Raw genomic sequence first — 24,532 nt, forward strand, 5'->3', positions numbered from 1 at the left:
AAACTGGTCATAAATCTTTAAATAATTTTTAGTGTCCCATGTTTAGGACACTTGAGCGCTTACTACTGTCCAGTTTTTAAGTCTCTTACTATAAAAATTTACCTCAAAAATAGAGAGCGTATCTTAAGTCCCTACACTTTTTTTTGAACATTATTTATTATACCACCTGGACAAATCTGCTTATATCTCAAAAACTGGTCATAAATCTTTAAATAATTTTTAGTGTCTCATGTATAGGACACTTGAGCGCTTACTACTGTCCAGTTTTTAAGTCTCTTACTATAAAAATTTACCTCAAAAATAGAGAGCGTATCTCAAGACTCCACACTTTCTTTTAAACATTATTTATTATACTTCTTGGACAAATCTGCTTATATCCCAAAATTTGGTCATAAATCTTTAAATAATTTTTAGTGTCCCATGTTTAGGACACTTGAGCGCTTACTACTGTCCAGTTTTTAAGTCTCTTACTATAAAAAATTACCTCAAAAATAGAGAGCGTATCTTAAGTCTCCACACTTTCTTTTAAACATTATTTATTATACTTCTTGGACAAATCTGCTTATATCTCAAAAACTGGTCATAAATCTTTAAATAATTTTTAGTGTCCCATTTACAGGACACTTGAGCGCTTACTACTGTCCAGTTTTTAAGTCTCTTACTATAAAAATTTACCTCAAAAATAGAGAGCGTATCTCAAGACTCCACACTTTCTTTTAAACATTATTTATTATACTTCTTGGACAAAACTGCTTATATCCAAAAAACTGGTCATAAATCTTTAAATAATTTTTAGTGTCTCATATACAGGACACTTGAGCGCTTACTACTGTCTAGTTTTTAAGTCTCTAACTATAAAAAATTACCTCAAAAATAGAGAGCGTATCTCAAGTCTCCACACTTTTTTTTAAACATTATTTATTATACCACTTAGACAAATCTGCTTATATCTCAAAAACTGGTCATAAATCTTTAAATAATTTTTAGTGTCCTATTTACAGGATACTTGAGCGCTTACTACTGTCCAGTTTTTAAGTCTCTTACTATAAAAATTTACCTCAAAAATAGAGAGCGTATCTCAAGACTCCACACTTTCTTTTAAACATTATTTATTATACTTCTGGGACAAAACTGCTTATATCCAAAAAACTGGTCATAAATCTTTAAATAATTTTTAGTGTCCCATGTTTAGGACACTTAAGCGCTTACTACTGTCCAGTTTTTAAGTCTCTTACTATAAAAATTTACCTCAAAAATAGAGAGCGTATCTCAAGTCTCTACACTTTTTTTTAAACATTATTTATTATACCATCTGGACAAAACTGCTTATATCTCAAAAACTGGTCATAAATGTTTAAATAATTTTTAGTGTCTCATTTACAGGACACTTGAGCGCTTACTACTGTCCAGTTTTTAAGTCTCTTACTATAAAAAATTACCTCAAAAATAGAGAGCATTTTTACAGCCTATACACTTTTTTGACATTAAAAAATCTTCTTTAAATATATAAAATGCTTATTAAATATTTATTTAAGTAAAGCAATCGTTTATGTATATCGAAGGTCAAACTAAGCCGATAAGTCAACGTGATATCTTCATAGCAATTATTTTGTTTTAAATATCCGACTAAATAGCATGAATAAGCGGAATCAACTAATATTTGTCGTTGCTTGCATTTATTTAGCATCAAGAACTGTTTATTGTGGATACGTGGTGTCTAAGGATAATGCGTATCGAGTCCACACTACTCCATTAGCTAACGATAGTAATAGTACGGTTACACCGATACCAAGGAGGATCATCGCTGCTAAAACCCAATGTCCTGCTGGAAGGACCTATAATCCCATTTTAAATCGGTGTTTGCTGTTCCAGTAAGAAAATAAGGTAATTTTTTTAAATTATATTCTATATCTAAGGATATTCTAATTATATGCATATTATTTGAAAAATAGAGAATAACTTGCTAGGATATGAAAAATTAAGAAAAACAATAATTTAAAATTTTCAAACAATTTTTCTGGGAAGAAAATTCATTTTTTTAATACATTTATAATAGTAATAATAATTTTATTTTCCAAGGGTTTTCCTAAGAATTTCTGAATTTTTCAATGAATTTCCTTAATATATTTTTGCAACGGTTTTTCGAAATAAATAAATAGATAGAAATATCTACAGGGTCTTTTGGCTAAGATTTTCAATAATTTTGCTGAATATTTCCCTAAAGTTGTAAAAAAAATTAAATTTTCTTGTCACATGTTTCCGTATTTTCTGGACTCTTCAAGGTTTTTTCCTAAATATCCAAAAACAACTTTATCCAAGATTTTTCCAAAATATTACAATTACCTATAGGGTGTCATAGCATCGGATTCCCAATGATTAACTACACTAACATATTATTATATTAACCTCAACTCTAGGCTTATCTTTTATTTATTTTTATATGATATCTTATTTTCGCTATTCTAAACTTATTTTATTAATAATAAAATAAAGAATAATATAAAGTCTGTTAATTTTTATATAAATCCTAAAAAAAAAAGCATTTTTTGTCCCTATTATAATAAAATAAAGCACAACATTAAATAAATAAAAAATAATCATTTTCATTATATCCAAGCTCTATCGCAACTACTAATGTACGTAATTCATTATTCCAAGAAATCTGATTTAACTATAAGTGTTAATACAATTCAATGACAAGGTCATTAAGAAGTCATACTTCAAGTAAGACTGGTAGTACCTTGGTAGATGTGGATCATGTTTTATAATTTAACAAGAGATTATGCTATAAAAATGTATAATTGCTTTGTTTGTTTTGCCAAAGGAAACGTGAGTCATAGCGAGACAAATTATGCATAATTTATTATTCACGCGATCGTACAGAAAAACCTCCTGATTTAAGTCCTTCTAAATATAATTTCAGGGCATAAATTAATTTTTAATCTTAATCTCAAATAAAGTAGCATTTTTATTAACGAAATATATTTATTTACCCTTTTGGGTTATTACATGACTGTTTCTATCCTTTTCTGGTCTTAGCGTATCATCTAAATGGCAGCCAGGGCGCAAATTTTGATTATGTAGAAAAGATCGTTGTTATCCATTTTTGTAGAATTATTCGAAATTTGAGTGACAGATTTTTTTTTGGAAAAGTCGGTTCTGACATCTTGGAATGCATTCGAGTTTTATTCACTTAAATTAGAGGTTCTTTGAGAAAATTGTCATTGAATTTTATTTGAATAATTTCAATTAAATCACGGTTTTGCAAACATAAACTAATCAGACAAATTATTTTTATTATACGGAACAATTAAATTAGTAAAGTTGAAGCATTTTTTTATTACACAGGAATAAGCACCTTTACTACCCTTAGTGATACTTATGAATTTTGAATTCCAAAACATCCCTGGCATATGTAAGGAACATTCAAGGATTTAAAAGAAGTAGCATTAAAAATAATGATGAAATTATGCTTTATTGCTTTAAGTGTTTTAAATTTAGAAAAAATATTAATAAAGTGTTTATAAGAAAATTAAATTCCTGTAAACTGACCAATTACCAGCGGATTGTTCTCATCAAGTAGATCACGGAAATACCGGGTTATAACAGGATTCGATCAGACATAAGGAAATGAGAGCTTTTTGAAAATTAGGAAATTGTCACTTTTTCACCTCGTTTTTGAGGCCGAAAATGGACATCAAAAATGCCATATCTCGGCTATCGTAAACGCTAGGACCTTGCGGATGGTCTCGTTGGATTCCGAACGACGAAAGTAAGACAAAACCGTTGGAATTTTTCCGATAGCTCTCATAGAAGCCGAGATATCGGCCTTCAAAGTTTGGGTTTTTTCATTTTTCGGGTATACCCCCCGTTTGGATTTTTTTCAGAAAAATTTTTTTTTTTCGAATTCGAACTGACTATACCAACGGATTGTTCTCATCAAGTAGATCACGAAAATACCGGGTTATAAGGGAATCCGAGCAGAACTAAGAAATCGAGTATTTTTTCGACCTCGTTTTTGAGGCCAAATATGGGCATCAAAAATGCCATATCTCGGCTATCGTAAAAGCTAGGACCTTGCAGATGGTCTCGTTGGATTCAGGACGACGAAACTAAGACAAAACCGTTGGAATTTTTACGATAGCTCTCATAGAAGCCGAGATATCGGCCTTCAAAGTTTGGGTTTTTTCACTTTTCGGGTATACCCCCCCGTTTGGATTTTTTTCAGAAATTTTTTTTTTTTCGAATTCGAACTGACTATACCAACGGATTGTTCTCATCAAGTAGATCACGAAAATACCGGGTTATAAGGGAATCCGAGCAGAACTAAGAAATCGAGTATTTTTTTGACCTCGTTTTTGAGGCCAAAAATGGGCATCAAAAATGCCATATCTCGGCTATCGTAAAAGCTAGGACCTTGCGGATGGTCTCGCTGGATTCAGGACGACGAAACTAAGACAAAACCGTTGGAATTTTCACGATAGCTCCCATAGAAGCCCAGATATCGACCTTCAAAGTTTGGGTTTTTTCATTTTTCGGGTATACCCCCCCGTTTGGATTTTTTTCAGAAAAATTTTTTTTTTTCGAATTCGAACTGACTATACCAACGGATTGTTCTCATCAAGTAGATCACGAAAATACCGGGTTATAAGGGAATCCGAGCAGAACTAAGAAATCGAGTATTTTTTCGACCTCGTTTTTGAGGCCAAAAATGGGCATCAAAAATGCCATATCTCGGCTATCGTAAAAGCTAGGACCTTGCGGATGGTCTCGCTGGATTCAGGACGACGAAACTAAGACAAAACCGTTGGAATTTTCACGATAGCTCCCATAGAAGCCCAGATATCGACCTTCAAAGTTTGGGTTTTTTCATTTTTCGGGTATACCCCCCCGTTTGGATTTTTTTCAGAAAAATTTTTTTTTTTCGAATTCGAACTGACTATACCAACGGATTGTTCTCATCAAGTAGATCACGAAAATACCGGGTTATAAGGGAATCCGAGCAGAACTAAGAAATCGAGTATTTTTTCGACCTCGTTTTTGAGGCCAAAAATGGGCATCAAAAATGCCATATCTCGGCTATCGTAAAAGCTAGGACCTTGCGGATGGTCTCGCTGGATTCAGGACGACGAAACTAAGACAAAACCGTTGGAATTTTCACGATAGCTCCCATAGAAGCCCAGATATCGACCTTCAAAGTTTGGGTTTTTTCATTTTTCGGGTATACCCCCCCGTTTGGATTTTTTTCAGAAATTTTTTTTTTTTCGAATTCGAACTGACTATACCAACGGATTGTTCTCATCAAGTAGATCACGAAAATACCGGGTTATAAGGGAATCCGAGCAGAACTAAGAAATCGAGTATTTTTTTGACCTCGTTTTTGAGGCCAAAAATGGGCATCAAAAATGCCATATCTCGGCTATCGTAAAAGCTAGGACCTTGCGGATGGTCTCGTTGGATTCAGAACGACGAAACTAAGACAAAACCGTTGGAATTTTTCCGATAGCTCTTATAGAAGCCGAGATATCGGCCTTCAAAGTTTGGGTTTTTTCACTTTTCGGGTATACCCCCCCGTTTGGATTTTTTTCAGAAAAAATTTTTTTTTTCGAATTCGAACTAACTACACCAGCGGATTGTTCTCATCAAGTAGATCACGAAAATACCGGGTTATAAGGGAATCCGAGCAGAACTAAGAAATCGAGTATTTTTTCGACCTCGTTTTTGAGGCCAAAAATGGGCATCAAAAATGCCATATCTCGGCTATCGTAAAAGCTAGGACCTTGCGGATGGTCTCGTTGGATTCAGAACGACGAAACTAAGACAAAACCGTTGGAATTTTTCCGATAGCTCTTATAGAAGCCGAGATATCGGCCTTCAAAGTTTGGGTTTTTTCACTTTTCGGGTATACCCCCCCGTTTGGATTTTTTTCAGAAATTTTTTTTTTTTCGAATTCGAACTGACTATACCAACGGATTGTTCTCATCAAGTAGATCACGAAAATACCGGGTTATAAGGGAATCCGAGCAGAACTAAGAAATCGAGTATTTTTTTGACCTCGTTTTTGAGGCCAAAAATGGGCATCAAAAATGCCATATCTCGGCTATCGTAAAAGCTAGGACCTTGCGGATGGTCTCGTTGGATTCAGAACGACGAAACTAAGACAAAACCGTTGGAATTTTCCCGATAGCTCTCATAGAAGCCGAGATATCGGCCTTCAAAGTTTGGGTTTTTTCACTTTTCGGGTATACCCCCCCGTTTGGATTTTTTTCAGAAAAATTTTTTTTTTTCGAATTCGAACTAACTACACCAGCGGATTGTTCTCATCAAGTAGATCACGAAAATACCGGGTTATAAGGGAATCCGAGCAGAACTAAGAAATCGAGTATTTTTTCGACCTCGTTTTTGAGGCCAAATATGGGCATCAAAAATGCCATATCTCGGCTATCGTAAAAGCTAGGACCTTGCGGATGGTCTCGTTGGATTCAGAACGACGAAACTAAGACAAAACCGTTGGAATTTTTCCGATAGCTTTCATAGAAGCCGAGATATCGGCCTTCAAAGTTTGGGTTTTTTCACTTTTCGGGTATACCCCCCCGTTTGGATTTTTTTCAAAAAAATTTTTTTTTTTCGAATTCGAACTGACTATACCAACGGATTGTTCTCATCAAGTAGATCACGAAAATACCGGGTTATAAGGGAATCCGAGCAGAACTAAGAAATCGAGTATTTTTTCGACCTCGTTTTTGAGGCCAAATATGGGCATCAAAAATGCCATATCTCGGCTATCGTAAAAGCTAGGACCTTGCGGATGGTCTCGTTGGATTCAGAACGACGAAACTAAGACAAAACCGTTGGAATTTTCCCGATAGCTCTCATAGAAGCCGAGATATCGGCCTTCAAAGTTTGGGTTTTTTCACTTTTCGGGTATACCCCCCCGTTTGGATTTTTTTCAGAAAAATTTTTTTTTTTCGAATTCGAACTGACTATACCAACGGATTGTTCTCATCAAGTAGATCACGAAAATACCGGGTTATAAGGGAATCCGAGCAGAACTAAGAAATCGAGTATTTTTTCGACCTCGTTTTTGAGGCCAAAAATGGGCATCAAAAATGCCATATCTCGGCTATCGTAAAAGCTAGGACCTTGCGGATGGTCTCGTTGGATTCAGAACGACGAAACTAAGACAAAACCGTTGGAATTTTCCCGATAGCTCTCATAGAAGCCGAGATATCGGCCTTCAAAGTTTGGGTTTTTTTACTTTTCGGGTATACCCCCCCGTTTGGATTTTTTTCAGAAAAATTTTTTTTTTTCGAATTCGAACTAACTACACCAGCGGATTGTTCTCATCAAGTAGATCACGAAAATACCGGGTTATAAGGGAATCCGAGCAGAACTAAGAAATCGAGTATTTTTTCGACCTCGTTTTTGAGGCCAAAAATGGGCATCAAAAATGCCATATCTCGGCTATCGTAAAAGCTAGGACCTTGCGGATGGTCTCGTTGGATTCAGAACGACGAAACTAAGACAAAACCGTTGGAATTTTCCCGATAGCTCTCATAGAAGCCGAGATATCGGCCTTCAAAGTTTGGGTTTTTTCACTTTTCGGGTATACCCCCCCGTTTGGATTTTTTTCAGAAAAATTTTTTTTTTTCGAATTCGAACTAACTACACCAGCGGATTGTTCTCATCAAGTAGATCACGAAAATACCGGGTTATAAGGGAATCCGAGCAGAACTAAGAAATCGAGTATTTTTTCGACCTCGTTTTTGAGGCCAAATATGGGCATCAAAAATGCCATATCTCGGCTATCGTAAAAGCTAGGACCTTGCGGATGGTCTCGTTGGATTCAGAACGACGAAACTAAGACAAAACCGTTGGAATTTTCCCGATAGCTCTCATAGAAGCCGAGATATCGGCCTTCAAAGTTTGGGTTTTTTCACTTTTCGGGTATACCCCCCCGTTTGGATTTTTTTCAGAAAAATTTTTTTTTTTCGAATTCGAACTGACTATACCAACGGATTGTTCTCATCAAGTAGATCACGAAAATACCGGGTTATAAGGGAATCCGAGCAGAACTAAGAAATCGAGTATTTTTTCGACCTCGTTTTTGAGGCCAAAAATGGGCATCAAAAATGCCATATCTCGGCTATCGTAAAAGCTGGGACCTTGCGGATGGTCTCGTTGGATTCAGAACGACGAAACTAAGACAAAACCGTTGGAATTTTTCCGATAGCTCTCATAGAAGCCGAGATATCGGCCTTCAAAGTTTGGGTTTTTTCACTTTTCGGGTATACCCCCCCGTTTGGATTTTTTTCAGAAAAATTTTTTTTTTTCGAATTCGAACTAACTACACCAGCGGATTGTTCTCATCAAGTAGATCACGAAAATACCGGGTTATAAGGGAATCCGAGCAGAACTAAGAAATCGAGTATTTTTTTGACCTCGTTTTTGAGGCCAAAAATGGGCATCAAAAATGCCATATCTCGGCTACCGTAAAAGCTAGGACCTTGCGGATGGTCTCGTTGGATTCAGAACGACGAAACTAAGACAAAACCGTTGGAATTTTTCCGATAGCTCTCATAGAAGCCGAGATATCGGCCTTCAAAGTTTGGGTTTTTTCACTTTTCGGGTATACCCCCCCGTTTGGATTTTTTTCAGAAAAATTTTTTTTTTTCGAATTCGAACTGACTATACCAACGGATTGTTCTCATCAAGTAGATCACGAAAATACCGGGTTATAAGGGAATCCGAGCAGAACTAAGAAATCGAGTATTTTTTCGACCTCGTTTTTGAGGCCAAATATGGGCATCAAAAATGCCATATCTCGGCTATCGTAAAAGCTAGGACCTTGCGGATGGTCTCGTTGGATTCAGAACGACGAAACTAAGACAAAACCGTTGGAATTTTTCCGATAGCTCTCATAGAAGCCGAGATATCAGCCTTCAAAGTTTGGGTTTTTTCACTTTTCGGGTATACCCCCCCGTTTGGATTTTTTTCAGAAATTTTTTTTTTTTCGAATTCGAACTGACTATACCAACGGATTGTTCTCATCAAGTAGATCACGAAAATACCGGGTTATAAGGGAATCCGAGCAGAACTAAGAAATCGAGTATTTTTTTGACCTCGTTTTTGAGGCCAAAAATGGGCATCAAAAATGCCATATCTCGGCTATCGTAAAAGCTGGGACCTTCCGGATGATCTCGTTGGATTCAGAACGACGAAACTAAGACAAAACCGTTGGAATTTTTCCGATAGCTCTCATAGAAGCCGAGATATCGGCCTTCAAAATTTGGGTTTTTTCATTTTTCGGGTATACCCCCCCGTTTGGATTTTTTTCAGAAAATTTTTTTTTTTTCGAATTCGAACTAACTACACCAGCGGATTGTTCTCATCAAGTAGATCACGGAAATACCGGGTTATAAGGGAATCCGAGCAGAACTAAGAAACCGAGTATTTTTTCGACCTCGTTTTTGAGGCCAAAAATGGGCATCAAAAATGCCATATCTCGGCTATCGTAAAAGCTAGGACCTTGCGGATGGTCTCGTTGGATTCAGAACGACGAAACTAAGACAAAACCGTTGGAATTTTCCCGATAGCTCTCATAGAAGCCGAGATATCGGCCTTCAAAGTTTGGGTTTTTTCACTTTTCGGGTATACCCCCCCGTTTGGATTTTTTTCAGAAAATTTTTTTTTTTTCGAATTCGAACTAACTACACCAGCGGATTGTTCTCATCAAGTAGATCACGAAAATACCGGGTTATAAGGGAATCCGAGCAGAACTAAGAAATCGAGTATTTTTTCGACCTCGTTTTTGAGGCCAAAAATGGGCATCAAAAATGCCATATCTCGGCTATCGTAAAAGCTAGGACCTTGCGGATGGTCTCGTTGGATTCAGAACGACGAAACTAAGACAAAACCGTTGGAATTTTCCCGATAGCTCTCATAGAAGCCGAGATATCGGCCTTCAAAGTTTGGGTTTTTTCACTTTTCGGGTATACCCCCCCGTTTGGATTTTTTTCAGAAAAATTTTTTTTTTTCGAATTCGAACTAACTACACCAGCGGATTGTTCTCATCAAGTAGATCACGAAAATACCGGGTTATAAGGGAATCCGAGCAGAACTAAGAAATCGAGTATTTTTTCGACCTCGTTTTTGAGGCCAAAAATGGGCATCAAAAATGCCATATCTCGGCTATCGTAAAAGCTAGGACCTTGCGGATGGTCTCGTTGGATTCAGAACGACGAAACTAAGACAAAACCGTTGGAATTTTCCCGATAGCTCTCATAGAAGCCGAGATATCGGCCTTCAAAGTTTAGGTTTTTTCACTTCTCGGGTATACCCCCCCGTTTGGATTTTTTTCAGAATTTTTTTTTTTTTTCGAATTCGAACTGACTATACCAACGGATTGTTCTCATCAAGTAGATCACGAAAATACCGGGTTATAAGGGAATCCGAGCAGAACTAAGAAATCTAGTATTTTTTTGACCTCGTTTTTGAGGCCAAAAATGGGCATCAAAAATGCCATATCTCGGCTATCGTAAAAGCTGGGACCTTCCGGATGATCTCGTTGGATTCAGAACGACGAAACTAAGACAAAACCGTTGGAATTTTTCCGATAGCTCTCATAGAAGCCGAGATATCGGCCTTCAAAATTTGGGTTTTTTCATTTTTCGGGTATACCCCCCCGTTTGGATTTTTTTCAGAAAATTTTTTTTTTTTCGAATTCGAACTAACTACACCAGCGGATTGTTCTCATCAAGTAGATCACGAAAATACCGGGTTATAAGGGAATCCGAGCAGAACTAAGAAATCGAGTATTTTTTCGACCTCGTTTTTGAGGCCAAAAATGGGCATCAAAAATGCCATATCTCGGCTATCGTAAAAGCTAGGACCTTGCGGATGGTCTCGTTGGATTCAGAACGACGAAACTAAGACAAAACCGTTGGAATTTTCCCGATAGCTCTCATAGAAGCCGAGATATCGGCCTTCAAAGTTTGGGTTTTTTCACTTTTCGGGTATACCCCCCCGTTTGGATTTTTTTCAGAAAAATTTTTTTTTTTCGAATTCGAACTAACTACACCAGCGGATTGTTCTCATCAAGTAGATCACGAAAATACCGGGTTATAAGGGAATCCGAGCAGAACTAAGAAATCGAGTATTTTTTCGACCTCGTTTTTGAGGCCAAAAATGGGCATCAAAAATGCCATATCTCGGCTATCGTAAAAGCTAGGACCTTGCGGATGGTCTCGTTGGATTCAGAACGACGAAACTAAGACAAAACCGTTGGAATTTTCCCGATAGCTCTCATAGAAGCCGAGATATCGGCCTTCAAAGTTTAGGTTTTTTCACTTCTCGGGTATACCCCCCCGTTTGGATTTTTTTCAGAAATTTTTTTTTTTTTCGAATTCGAACTGACTATACCAACGGATTGTTCTCATCAAGTAGATCACGAAAATACCGGGTTATAAGGGAATCCGAGCAGAACTAAGAAATCTAGTATTTTTTTGACCTCGTTTTTGAGGCCAAAAATGGGCATCAAAAATGCCATATCTCGGCTATCGTAAAAGCTGGGACCTTCCGGATGATCTCGTTGGATTCAGAACGACGAAACTAAGACAAAACCGTTGGAATTTTTCCGATAGCTCTCATAGAAGCCGAGATATCGGCCTTCAAAATTTGGGTTTTTTCATTTTTCGGGTATACCCCCCCGTTTGGATTTTTTTCAGAAAATTTTTTTTTTTTCGAATTCGAACTAACTACACCAGCGGATTGTTCTCATCAAGTAGATCACGAAAATACCGGGTTATAAGGGAATCCGAGCAGAACTAAGAAATCGAGTATTTTTTCGACCTCGTTTTTGAGGCCAAAAATGGGCATCAAAAATGCCATATCTCGGCTATCGTAAAAGCTAGGACCTTGCGGATGGTCTCGTTGGATTCAGAACGACGAAACTAAGACAAAACCGTTGGAATTTTCCCGATAGCTCTCATAGAAGCCGAGATATCGGCCTTCAAAATTTGGGTTTTTTCACTTTTCGGGTATACCCCCCCGTTTGGATTTTTTTCAGAAAAATTTTTTTTTTTCGAATTCGAACTAACTACACCAGCGGATTGTTCTCATCAAGTAGATCACGAAAATACCGGGTTATAAGGGAATCCGAGCAGAACTAAGAAATCGAGTATTTTTTCGACCTCGTTTTTGAGGCCAAAAATGGGCATCAAAAATGCCATATCTCGGCTATCGTAAAAGCTAGGACCTTGCGGATGGTCTCGTTGGATTCAAAACGACGAAACTAAGACAAAACCGTTGGAATTTTCCCGATAGCTCTCATAGAAGCCGAGATATCGGCCTTCAAAGTTTGGGTTTTTTCACTTTTCGGGTATACCCCCCCGTTTGGATTTTTTTCAGAAAAATTTTTTTTTTTCGAATTCGAACTGACTATACCAACGGATTGTTCTCATCAAGTAGATCACGAAAATACCGGGTTATAAGGGAATCCGAGCAGAACTAAGAAATCGAGTATTTTTTCGACCTCGTTTTTAAGGTTAAAAATGGGCATCAAAAATGCCATATCTCGGCTATCGTAAAAGCTAGGACCTTGCGGATGGTCTCGTTGGATTCAGGACGACGAAACTAAGACAAAACCGTTGGAATTTTCACGATAGCTCCCATAGAAGCCCAGATATCGACCTTCAAAGTTTGGGTTTTTTCATTTTTCGGGTATACCCCCCCGTTTGGATTTTTTTCAGAAAAATTTTTTTTTTTCGAATTCGAACTGACTATACCAACGGATTGTTCTCATCAAGTAGATCACGAAAATACCGGGTTATAAGGGAATCCGAGCAGAACTAAGAAATCGAGTATTTTTTCGACCTCGTTTTTAAGGTTAAAAATGGGCATCAAAAATGCCATATCTCGGCTATCGTAAAAGCTAGGACCTTGCGGATGGTCTCGTTGGATTCAGAACGACGAAACTAAGACAAAACCGTTGGAATTTTTCCGATAGCTTTCATAGAAGCCGAGATATCGGCCTGCAAAGTTTGGGTTTTTTCACTTTTCGGGTATACCCCCCCGTTTGGATTTTTTTCAGAAAAATTTTTTTTTTTCGAATTCGAACTGACTATACCAACGGATTGTTCTCATCAAGTAGATCACGAAAATACCGGGTTATAAGGGAATCCGAGCAGAACTAAGAAATCGAGTATTTTTTCGACCTCGTTTTTAAGGTTAAAAATGGGCATCAAAAATGCCATATCTCGGCTATCGTAAAAGCTAGGACCTTGCGGATGGTCTCGTTGGATTCAGAACGACGAAACTAAGACAAAACCGTTGGAATTTTTCCGATAGCTTTCATAGAAGCCGAGATATCGGCCTTCAAAGTTTGGGTTTTTTCACTTTTCGGGTATACCCCCCCGTTTGGATTTTTTTCAAAAAAATTTTTTTTTTCGAATTCGAACTGACTATACCAACGGATTGTTCTCATCAAGTAGATCACGAAAATACCGGGTTATAAGGGAATCCGAGCAGAACTAAGAAATCGAGTATTTTTTCGACCTCGTTTTTAAGGTTAAAAATGGGCATCAAAAATGCCATATCTCGGCTATCGTAAAAGCTAGGACCTTGCGGATGGTCTCGTTGGATTCAGAACGACGAAACTAAGACAAAACCGTTGGAATTTTTCCGATAGCTTTCATAGAAGCCGAGATATCGGCCTTCAAAGTTTGGGTTTTTTCACTTTTCGGGTATACCCCCCCGTTTGGATTTTTTTCAGAAAAATTTTTTTTTTTCGAATTCGAACTAACTACACCAGCGGATTGTTCTCATCAAGTAGATCACGAAAATACCGGGTTATAAGGGAATCCGAGCAGAACTAAGAAATCGAGTATTTTTTCGACCTCGTTTTTGAGGCCAAAAATGGGCATCAAAAATGCCATATCTCGGCTATCGTAAAAGCTGGGACCTTCCGGATGATCTCGTTGGATTCAGAACGACGAAACTAAGACAAAACCGTTGGAATTTTTCCGATAGCTCTCATAGAAGCCGAGATATCGGCCTTCAAAATTTGGGTTTTTTCATTTTTCGGGTATACCCCCCCGTTTGGATTTTTTTCAGAAAATTTTTTTTTTTTCGAATTCGAACTAACTACACCAGCGGATTGTTCTCATCAAGTAGATCACGAAAATACCGGGTTATAAGGGAATCCGAGCAGAACTAAGAAATCGAGTATTTTTTCGACCTCGTTTTTGAGGCCAAAAATGGGCATCAAAAATGCCATATCTCGGCTATCGTAAAAGCTAGGACCTTGCGGATGGTCTCGTTGGATTCAGAACGACGAAACTAGGACAAAACCGTTGGAATTTTTCCGATAGCTTTCATAGAAGCCGAGATATCGGCCTTCAAAGTTTGGGTTTTTTCACTTTTCGGGTATACCCCCCCGTTTGGATTTTTTTCAAAAAAATTTTTTTTTTTCGAATTCGAACTGACTATACCAACGGATTGTTCTCATCAAGTAGATCACGAAAATACCGGGTTATAAGGGAATCCGAGCAGAACTAAGAAATCGAGTATTTTGTCGACCTCGTTTTTGAGGCCAAATATGGGCATCAAAAATGCCATATCTCGGCTATCGTAAAAGCTAGGACCTTGCGGATGGTCTCGTTGGATTCAGGACGACGAAACTAAGACAAAACCGTTGGAATTTTCACGATAGCTCCCATAGAAGCCCAGATATCGACCTTCAAAGTTTGGGTTTTTTCATTTTTCGGGTATACCCCCCCGTTTGGATTTTTTTCAGAAAAATTTTTTTTTTTCGAATTCGAACTAACTACACCAGCGGATTGTTCTCATCAAGTAGATCACGAAAATACCGGGTTATAAGGGAATCCGAGCAGAACTAAGAAATCGAGTATTTTTTCGACCTCGTTTTTGAGGCCAAATATGGGCATCAAAAATGCCATATCTCGGCTATCGTAAAAGCTAGGACCTTGCGGATGGTCTCGTTGGATTCAGAACGACGAAACTAGGACAAAACCGTTGGAATTTTTCCGATAGCTTTCATAGAAGCCGAGATATCGGCCTTCAAAGTTTGGGTTTTTTCACTTTTCGGGTATACCCCCCCGTTTGGATTTTTTTCAAAAAAATTTTTTTTTTTCGAATTCGAACTGACTATACCAACGGATTGTTCTCATCAAGTAGATCACGAAAATACCGGGTTATAAGGGAATCCGAGCAGAACTAAGAAATCGAGTATTTTTTCGACGTCGTTTTTGAGGCCAAATATGGGCATCAAAAATGCCATATCTCGGCTATCGTAAAAGCTAGGACCTTGCGGATGGTCTCGTTGGATTCAGGACGACGAAACTAAGACAAAACCGTTGGAATTTTCACGATAGCTCCCATAGAAGCCCAGATATCGACCTTCAAAGTTTGGGTTTTTTCATTTTTCGGGTATACCCCCCCGTTTGGATTTTTTTCAGAAAAATTTTTTTTTTTCGAATTCGAACTGACTATACCAACGGATTGTTCTCATCAAGTAGATCACGAAAATACCGGGTTATAAGGGAATCCGAGCATAACTAAGAAATCGAGTATTTTTTCGACCTCGTTTTTGAGGCCAAAAATGGGCATCAAAAATGCCATATCTCGGCTATCGTAAAAGCTAGGACCTTGCGGATGGTCTCGTTGGATTCAGAACGACGAAACTAAGACAAAACCGTTGGAATTTTTCCGATAGCTCTCATAGAAGCCGAGATATCGGCCTTCAAAGTTTGGGTTTTTTCACTTTTCGGGTATACCCCCCCGTTTGGATTTTTTTCAGAAAAATTTTTTTTTTTCGAATTCGAACTGACTATACCAACGGATTGTTCTCATCAAGTAGATCACGAAAATACCGGGTTATAAGGGAATCCGAGCAGAACTAAGAAATCGAGTATTTTTTCGACCTCGTTTTTGAGGCCAAAAATGGGCATCAAAAATGCCATATCTCGGCTATCGTAAAAGCTGGGACCTTCCGGATGATCTCGTTGGATTCAGAACGACGAAACTAAGACAAAACCGTTGGAATTTTTCCGATAGCTCTCATAGAAGCCGAGATATCGGCCTTCAAAATTTGGGTTTTTTCATTTTTCGGGTATACCCCCCCGTTTGGATTTTTTTCAGAAAATTTTTTTTTTTTCGAATTCGAACTAACTACACCAGCGGATTGTTCTCATCAAGTAGATCACGAAAATACCGGGTTATAAGGGAATCCGAGCAGAACTAAGAAATCGAGTATTTTTTCGACCTCGTTTTTGAGGCCAAAAATGGGCATCAAAAATGCCATATCTCGGCTATCGTAAAAGCTAGGACCTTGCGGATGGTCTCGTTGGATTCAGAACGACGAAACTAAGACAAAACCGTTGGAATTTTCCCGATAGCTCTCATAGAAGCCGAGATATCGGCCTTCAAAGTTTAGGTTTTTTCACTTTTCGGGTATACCCCCCCGTTTGGATTTTTTTCAGAAATTTTTTTTTTTTCGAATTCGAACTGACTATACCAACGGATTGTTCTCATCAAGTAGATCACGAAAATACCGGGTTATAAGGGAATCCGAGCAGAACTAAGAAATCGAGTATTTTTTTGACCTCGTTTTTGAGGCCAAAAATGGGCATCAAAAATGCCATATCTCGGCTATCGTAAAAGCTAGGACCTTGCGGATGGTCTCGTTGGATTCAGAACGACGAAACTAAGACAAAACCGTTGGAATTTTCCCGATAGCTCTCATAGAAGCCGAGATATCGGCCTTCAAAGTTTGGGTTTTTTCACTTTTCGGGTATACCCCCCCGTTTGGATTTTTTTCAGAAAAATTTTTTTTTTCGAATTCGAACTAACTACACCAGCGGATTGTTCTCATCAAGTAGATCACGAAAATACCGGGTTATAAGGGAATCCGAGCAGAACTAAGAAATCGAGTATTTTTTCGACCTCGTTTTTGAGGCCAAATATGGGCATCAAAAATGCCATATCTCGGCTACCGTAAAAGCTAGGACCTTGCAGATGGTCTCGTTGGATTCAGGACGACGAAACTAAGACAAAACCGTTGGAATTTTCACGATAGCTCCCATAGAAGCCCAGATATCGACCTTCAAAGTTTGGGTTTTTTCATTTTTCGGGTATACCCCCCCGTTTGGATTTTTTTCAAAAAAATTTTTTTTTTTCGAATTCGAACTGACTATACCAACGGATTGTTCTCATCAAGTAGATCACGAGAATACCGGGTTATAAGGGAATCCGAGCAGAACTAAGAAATCGAGTATTTTTTCGACCTCGTTTTTGAGGCCAAATATGGGCATCAAAAATGCCATATCTCGGCTATCGTAAAAGCTAGGACCTTGCGGATGGTCTCGTTGGATTCAGGACGACGAAACTAAGACAAAACCGTTGGAATTTTCACGATAGCTCCCATAGAAGCCCAGATATCGACCTTCAAAGTTTGGGTTTTTTCATTTTTCGGGTATACCCCCCCGTTTGGATTTTTTTCAGAAAAATTTTTTTTTTTCGAATTCGAACTGACTATACCAACGGATTGTTCTCATCAAGTAGATCACGAAAATACCGGGTTATAAGGGAATCCGAGCAGAACTAAGAAATCGAGTATTTTTTCGACCTCGTTTTTGAGGCCAAAAATGGGCATCAAAAATGCCATATCTCGGCTATCGTAAAAGCTAGGACCTTGCGGATGGTCTCGTTGGATTCAGAACGACGAAACTAAGACAAAACCGTTGGAATTTTCCCGATAGCTCTCATAGAAGCCGAGATATCGGCCTTCAAAATTTGGGTTTTTTCATTTTTCGGGTATACCCCCCCGTTTGGATTTTTTTCAGAAAAATTTTTTTTTTTCGAATTCGAACTAACTACACCAGCGGATTGTTCTCATCAAGTAGATCACGAAAATACCGGGTTATAAGGGAATCCGAGCAGAACTAAGAAATCGAGTATTTTTTCGACCTCGTTTTTGAGGCCAAAAATGGGCATCAAAAATGCCATATCTCGGCTATCGTAAAAGCTAGGACCTTGCGGATGGTCTCGTTGGATTCAGAACGACGAAACTAAGACAAAACCGTTGGAATTTTCCCGATAGCTCTCATAGAAGCCGAGATATGGGCCTTCAAAGTTTGGGTTTTTTCACTTTTCGGGTATACCCCCCCGTTTGGATTTTTTTCAGAAAAATTTTTTTTTTCGAATTCGAACTAACTACACCAGCGGATTGTTCTCATCAAGTAGATCACGAAAATACCGGGTTATAAGGGAATCCGAGCAGAACTAAGAAATCGAGTATTTTTTCGACCTCGTTTTTGAGGCCAAATATGGGCATCAAAAATGCCATATCTCGGCTACCGTAAAAGCTAGGACCTTGCAGATGGTCTCGTTGGATTCAGGACGACGAAACTAAGACAAAACCGTTGGAATTTTCACGATAGCTCCCATAGAAGCCCAGATATCGACCTTCAAAGTTTGGGTTTTTTCATTTTTCGGGTATACCCCCCCGTTTGGATTTTTTTCAGAAAAATTTTTTTTTTTCGAATTCGAACTGACTATACCAACGGATTGTTCTCATCAAGTAGATCACGAAAATACCGGGTTATAAGGGAATCCGAGCAGAACTAAGAAATCGAGTATTTTTTCGACCTCGTTTTTGAGGCCAAAAATGGGCATCAAAAATGCCATATCTCGGCTATCGTAAAAGCTAGGACCTTGCGGATGGTCTCGTTGGATTCAGAACGACGAAACTAAGACAAAACCGTTGGAATTTTCCCGATAGCTCTCATAGAAGCCGAGATATCGGCCTTCAAAGTTTGGGTTTTTTCACTTTTCGGGTATACCCCCCCGTTTGGATTTTTTTCAGAAAAATTTTTTTTTTTCGAATTCGAACTAACTACACCAGCGGATTGTTCTCATCAAGTAGATCACGAAAATACCGGGTTATAAGGGAATCCGAGCAGAACTAAGAAATCGAGTATTTTTTCGACCTCGTTTTTGAGGCCAAAAATGGGCATCAAAAATGCCATATCTCGGCTATCGTAAAAGCTAGGACCTTGCGGATGGTCTCGTTGGATTCAGAACGACGAAACTAAGACAAAACCGTTGGAATTTTCCCGATAGCTCTCATAGAAGCCGAGATATCGGCCTTCAAAATTTGGGTTTTTTCATTTTTCGGGTATACCCCCCCGTTTGGATTTTTTTCAGAAAAATTTTTTTTTTTTCGAATTCGAACTGACTATACCAACGGATTGTTCTCATCAAGTAGATCACGAAAATACCGGGTTATAAGGGAATCCGAGCAGAACTAAGAAATCGAGTATTTTTTCGACCTCGTTTTTGAGGCCAAAAATGGGCATCAAAAATGCCATATCTCGGCTATCGTAAAAGCTAGGACCTTGCGGATGGTCTCGTTGGATTCAGAACGACGAAACTAAGACAAAACCGTTGGAATTTTCCCGATAGCTCTCATAGAAGCCGAGATATCGGCCTTCAAAATTTGGGTTTTTTCATTTTTCGGGTATACCCCCCCCGTTTGGATTTTTTTCAGAAAATTTTTTTTTTTTTCGAATTCGAACTGACTATACCAACGGATTGTTCTCATCAAGTAGATCACGAAAATACCGGGTTATAAGGGAATCCGAGCAGAACTAAGAAATCGAGTATTTTTTCGACCTCGTTTTTGAGGCCAAAAATGGGCATCAAAAATGCCATATCTCGGCTATCGTAAAAGCTAGGACCTTGCGGATGGTCTCGTTGGATTCAGAACGACGAAACTAAGACAAAACCGTTGGAATTTTCCCGATAGCTCTCATAGAAGCCGAGATATCGGCCTTCAAAGTTTGGGTTTTTTCACTTTTCGGGTATACCCCCCCGTTTGGATTTTTTTCAGAAAAATTTTTTTTTTTCGAATTCGAACTAACTACACCAGCGGATTGTTCTCATCAAGTAGATCACGAAAATACCGGGTTATAAGGGAATCCGAGCAGAACTAAGAAATCGAGTATTTTTTCGACCTCGTTTTTGAGGCCAAATATGGGCATCAAAAATGCCATTTCTCGGCTATCGTAAAAGCTAGGACCTTGCGGATGGTCTCGTTGGATTCAGAACGACGAAACTAAGACAAAACCGTTGGAATTTTTCCGATAGCTTTCATAGAAGCCGAGATATCGGCCTTCATAGTTTGGGTTTTTTCACTTTTCGGGTATACCCCCCCGTTTGGATTTTTTTCAAAAAAATTTTTTTTTTTCGAATTCGAACTGACTATACCAACGGATTGTTCTCATCAAGTAGATCACGAAAATACCGGGTTATAAGGGAATCCGAGCAGAACTAAGAAATCGAGTATTTTTTCGACCTCGTTTTTGAGGCCAAATATGGGCATCAAAAATGCCATATCTCGGCTATCGTAAAAGCTAGGACCTTGCGGATGGTCTCGTTGGATTCAGGACGACGAAACTAAGACAAAACCGTTGGAATTTTCACGATAGCTCCCATAGAAGCCCAGATATCGACCTTCAAAGTTTGGGTTTTTTCATTTTTCGGGTATACCCCCCCGTTTGGATTTTTTTCAGAAAAATTTTTTTTTTTCGAATTCGAACTGACTATACCAACGGATTGTTCTCATCAAGTAGATCACGAAAATACCGGGTTATAAGGGAATCCGAGCAGAACTAAGAAATCGAGTATTTTTTTGACCTCGTTTTTGAGGCCAAAAATGGGCATCAAAAATGCCATATCTCGGCTATCGTAAAAGCTAGGACCTTGCGGATGGTCTCGTTGGATTCAGAACGACGAAACTAAGACAAAACCGTTGGAATTTTTCCGATAGCTCTCATAGAAGCCGAGATATCGGCCTTCAAAATTTGGGTTTTTTCATTTTTCGGGTATACCCCCCCGTTTGGATTTTTTTCAGAAAAAATTTTTTTTTTCGAATTCGAACTAATTACACCAGCGGATTGTTCTCATCAAGTAGATCACGAAAATACCGGGTTATAAGGGAATCCGAGCAGAACTAAGAAATCGAGTATTTTTTCGACCTCGTTTTTGAGGCCAAAAATGGGCATCAAAAATGCCATATCTCGGCTATCGTAAAAGCTAGGACCTTGCGGATGGTCTCGTTGGATTCAGAACGACGAAACTAAGACAAAACCGTTGGAATTTTCCCGATAGCTCTCATAGAAGCCGAGATATGGGCCTTCAAAGTTTGGGTTTTTTCACTTTTCGGGTATACCCCCCCGTTTGGATTTTTTTCAGAAAAATTTTTTTTTTCGAATTCGAACTAACTACACCAGCGGATTGTTCTCATCAAGTAGATCACGAAAATACCGGGTTATAAGGGAATCCGAGCAGAACTAAGAAATCGAGTATTTTTTCGACCTCGTTTTTGAGGCCAAATATGGGCATCAAAAATGCCATATCTCGGCTACCGTAAAAGCTAGGACCTTGCAGATGGTCTCGTTGGATTCAGGACGACGAAACTAAGACAAAACCGTTGGAATTTTCACGATAGCTCCCATAGAAGCCCAGATATCGACCTTCAAAGTTTGGGTTTTTTCATTTTTCGGGTATACCCCCCCGTTTGGATTTTTTTCAAAAAAATTTTTTTTTTTCGAATTCGAACTGACTATACCAACGGATTGTTCTCATCAAGTAGATCACGAGAATACCGGGTTATAAGGGAATCCGAGCAGAACTAAGAAATCGAGTATTTTTTCGACCTCGTTTTTGAGGCCAAATATGGGCATCAAAAATGCCATATCTCGGCTATCGTAAAAGCTAGGACCTTGCGGATGGTCTCGTTGGATTCAGGACGACGAAACTAAGACAAAACCGTTGGAATTTTCACGATAGCTCCCATAGAAGCCCAGATATCGACCTTCAAAGTTTGGGTTTTTTCATTTTTCGGGTATACCCCCCCGTTTGGATTTTTTTCAGAAAAATTTTTTTTTTTCGAATTCGAACTGACTATACCAACGGATTGTTCTCATCAAGTAGATCACGAAAATACCGGGTTATAAGGGAATCCGAGCAGAACTAAGAAATCGAGTATTTTTTCGACCTCGTTTTTGAGGCCAAAAATGGGCATCAAAAATGCCATATCTCGGCTATCGTAAAAGCTAGGACCTTGCGGATGGTCTCGTTGGATTCAGAACGACGAAACTAAGACAAAACCGTTGGAATTTTCCCGATAGCTCTCATAGAAGCCGAGATATCGGCCTTCAAAGTTTGGGTTTTTTCACTTTTCGGGTATACCCCCCCGTTTGGATTTTTTTCAGAAAAATTTTTTTTTTTCGAATTCGAACTAACTACACCAGCGGATTGTTCTCATCAAGTAGATCACGAAAATACCGGGTTATAAGGGAATCCGAGCAGAACTAAGAAATCGAGTATTTTTTCGACCTCGTTTTTGAGGCCAAAAATGGGCATCAAAAATGCCATATCTCGGCTATCGTAAAAGCTAGGACCTTGCGGATGGTCTCGTTGGATTCAGAACGACGAAACTAAGACAAAACCGTTAAAATTTTCCCGATAGCTCTCATAGAAGCCGAGATATCGGCCTTCAAAATTTGGGTTTTTTCATTTTTCGGGTATACCCCCCCGTTTGGATTTTTTTCAGAAAAATTTTTTTTTTTCGAATTCGAACTAACTACACCAGCGGATTGTTCTCATCAAGTAGATCACGAAAATACCGGGTTATAAGGGAATCCGAGCAGAACTAAGAAATCGAGTATTTTTTCGACCTCGTTTTTGAGGCCAAATATGGGCATCAAAAATGCCATATCTCGGCTATCGTATAAGCTAGGACCTTGCGGATGGTCTCGTTGGATTCAGGACGACGAAATTAAGACAAAACCGTTGGAATTTTCCCGATAGCTCTCATAGAAGCCGAGATATCGGCCTTCAAAGTTTGGGTTTTTTCACTTTTCGGGTATACCCCCCCGTTTGGATTTTTTTCAGAAAAATTTTTTTTTTTCGAATTCGAACTAACTACACCAGCGGATTGTTCTCATCAAGTAGATCACGAAAATACCGGGTTATAAGGGAATCCGAGCAGAACTAAGAAATCGAGTATTTTTTCGACCTCGTTTTTGAGGCCAAAAATGGGCATCAAAAATGCCATATCTCGGCTATCGTAAAAGCTAGGACCTTGCGGATGGTCTCGTTGGATTCAGAACGACGAAACTAAGACAAAACCGTTGGAATTTTCCCGATAGCTCTCATAGAAGCCGAGATATCGGCCTTCAAAGTTTGGGTTTTTTCACTTTTCGGGTATAACCCCCCGTTTGGATTTTTTTCAGAAAATTTTTTTTTTCGAATTCGAACTGACTATACCAACGGATTGTTCTCATCAAGTAGATCACGAAAATACCGGGTTATAAGGGAATCCGAGCAGAACTAAGAAATCGAGTATTTTTTCGACCTCGTTTTTGAGGCCAAAAAAGGGCATCAAAAATGCCATATCTCGGCTATCGTAAAAGCTAGGACCTTGCGGATGGTCTCGTTGGATTCAGAACGACGAAACTAAGATAAAACCGTTGGAATTTTTCCGATAGCTTTCATAGAAGCCGAGATATCGGCCTTCAAAATTTGGGTTTTTTTAACTTTTCGGGTATACCCCCCCGTTTGGATTTTTTTCAGAAAATTTTTTTTTTTTCGAATTCGAACTGACTATACCAACGGATTGTTCTCATCAAGTAGATCACGAAAATACCGGGTTATAAGGGAATCCGAGCAGAACTAAGAAATCGAGTATTTTTTCGACCTCGTTTTTGAGGCCAAAAATGGGCATCAAAAATGCCATATCTCGGCTATCGTAAAAGCTAGGACCTTGCGGATGGTCTCGTTGGATTCAGATCGACGAAACTAAGACAAAACCGTTGGAATTTTTCCGATAGCTTTCATAGAAGCCGAGATATCGGCCTTCAAAGTTTGGGTTTTTTCACTTTTCGGGTATACCCCCCCGTTTGGATTTTTTTCAAAAAAAATTTTTTTTTTCGAATTCGAACTGACTATACCAACGGATTGTTCTCATCAAGTAGATCACGAAAATACCGGGTTATAAGGGAATCCGAGCAGAACTAAGAAATCGAGTATTTTTTCGACCTCGTTTTTGAGGCAAAAAATGGGCATCAAAAATGCCATATCTCGGCTATCGTAAAAGCTAGGACCTTGCGGATGGTCTCGTTGGATTCAGGACGACGAAACTAAGACAAAACCGTTGGAATTTTCACGATAGCTCCCATAGAAGCCCAGATATCGACCTTCAAAGTTTGGGTTTTTTCATTTTTCGGGTATACCCCCCCGTTTGGATTTTTTTCAGAAAAATTTTTTTTTTTTCGAATTCGAACTGACTATACCAACGGATTGTTCTCATCAAGTAGATCACGAAAATACCGGGTTATAAGGGAATCCGAGCAGAACTAAGAAATCGAGTATTTTTTCGACCTCGTTTTTGAGGCCAAAAATGGGCATCAAAAATGCCATATCTCGGCTATCGTAAAAGCTAGGACCT

At 38.6% G+C, this 24,532-nt stretch overlaps 1 protein-coding gene across 1 annotated transcript in view; it reads left to right on the forward strand.

The window, feature by feature from the left end:
• Positions 1–1,614: 1,614 nt before the first annotated feature.
• LOC126744377 (uncharacterized) overlaps positions 1,615–24,532 on the forward strand; it is a 63,836-nt gene continuing 40,918 nt past the window's right edge. The window contains exon 1 of the mRNA XM_050451757.1: positions 1,615–1,884. The gene's annotated coding sequence lies outside the window, so the exon portion shown is untranslated. The remainder of the gene's footprint in view (positions 1,885–24,532) is intronic.

This window comes from Anthonomus grandis, chromosome 14 (genome assembly GCF_022605725.1).
Source record: "Anthonomus grandis grandis chromosome 14, icAntGran1.3, whole genome shotgun sequence".
Taxonomy (NCBI): Eukaryota; Metazoa; Arthropoda; class Insecta; order Coleoptera; family Curculionidae; genus Anthonomus; species Anthonomus grandis.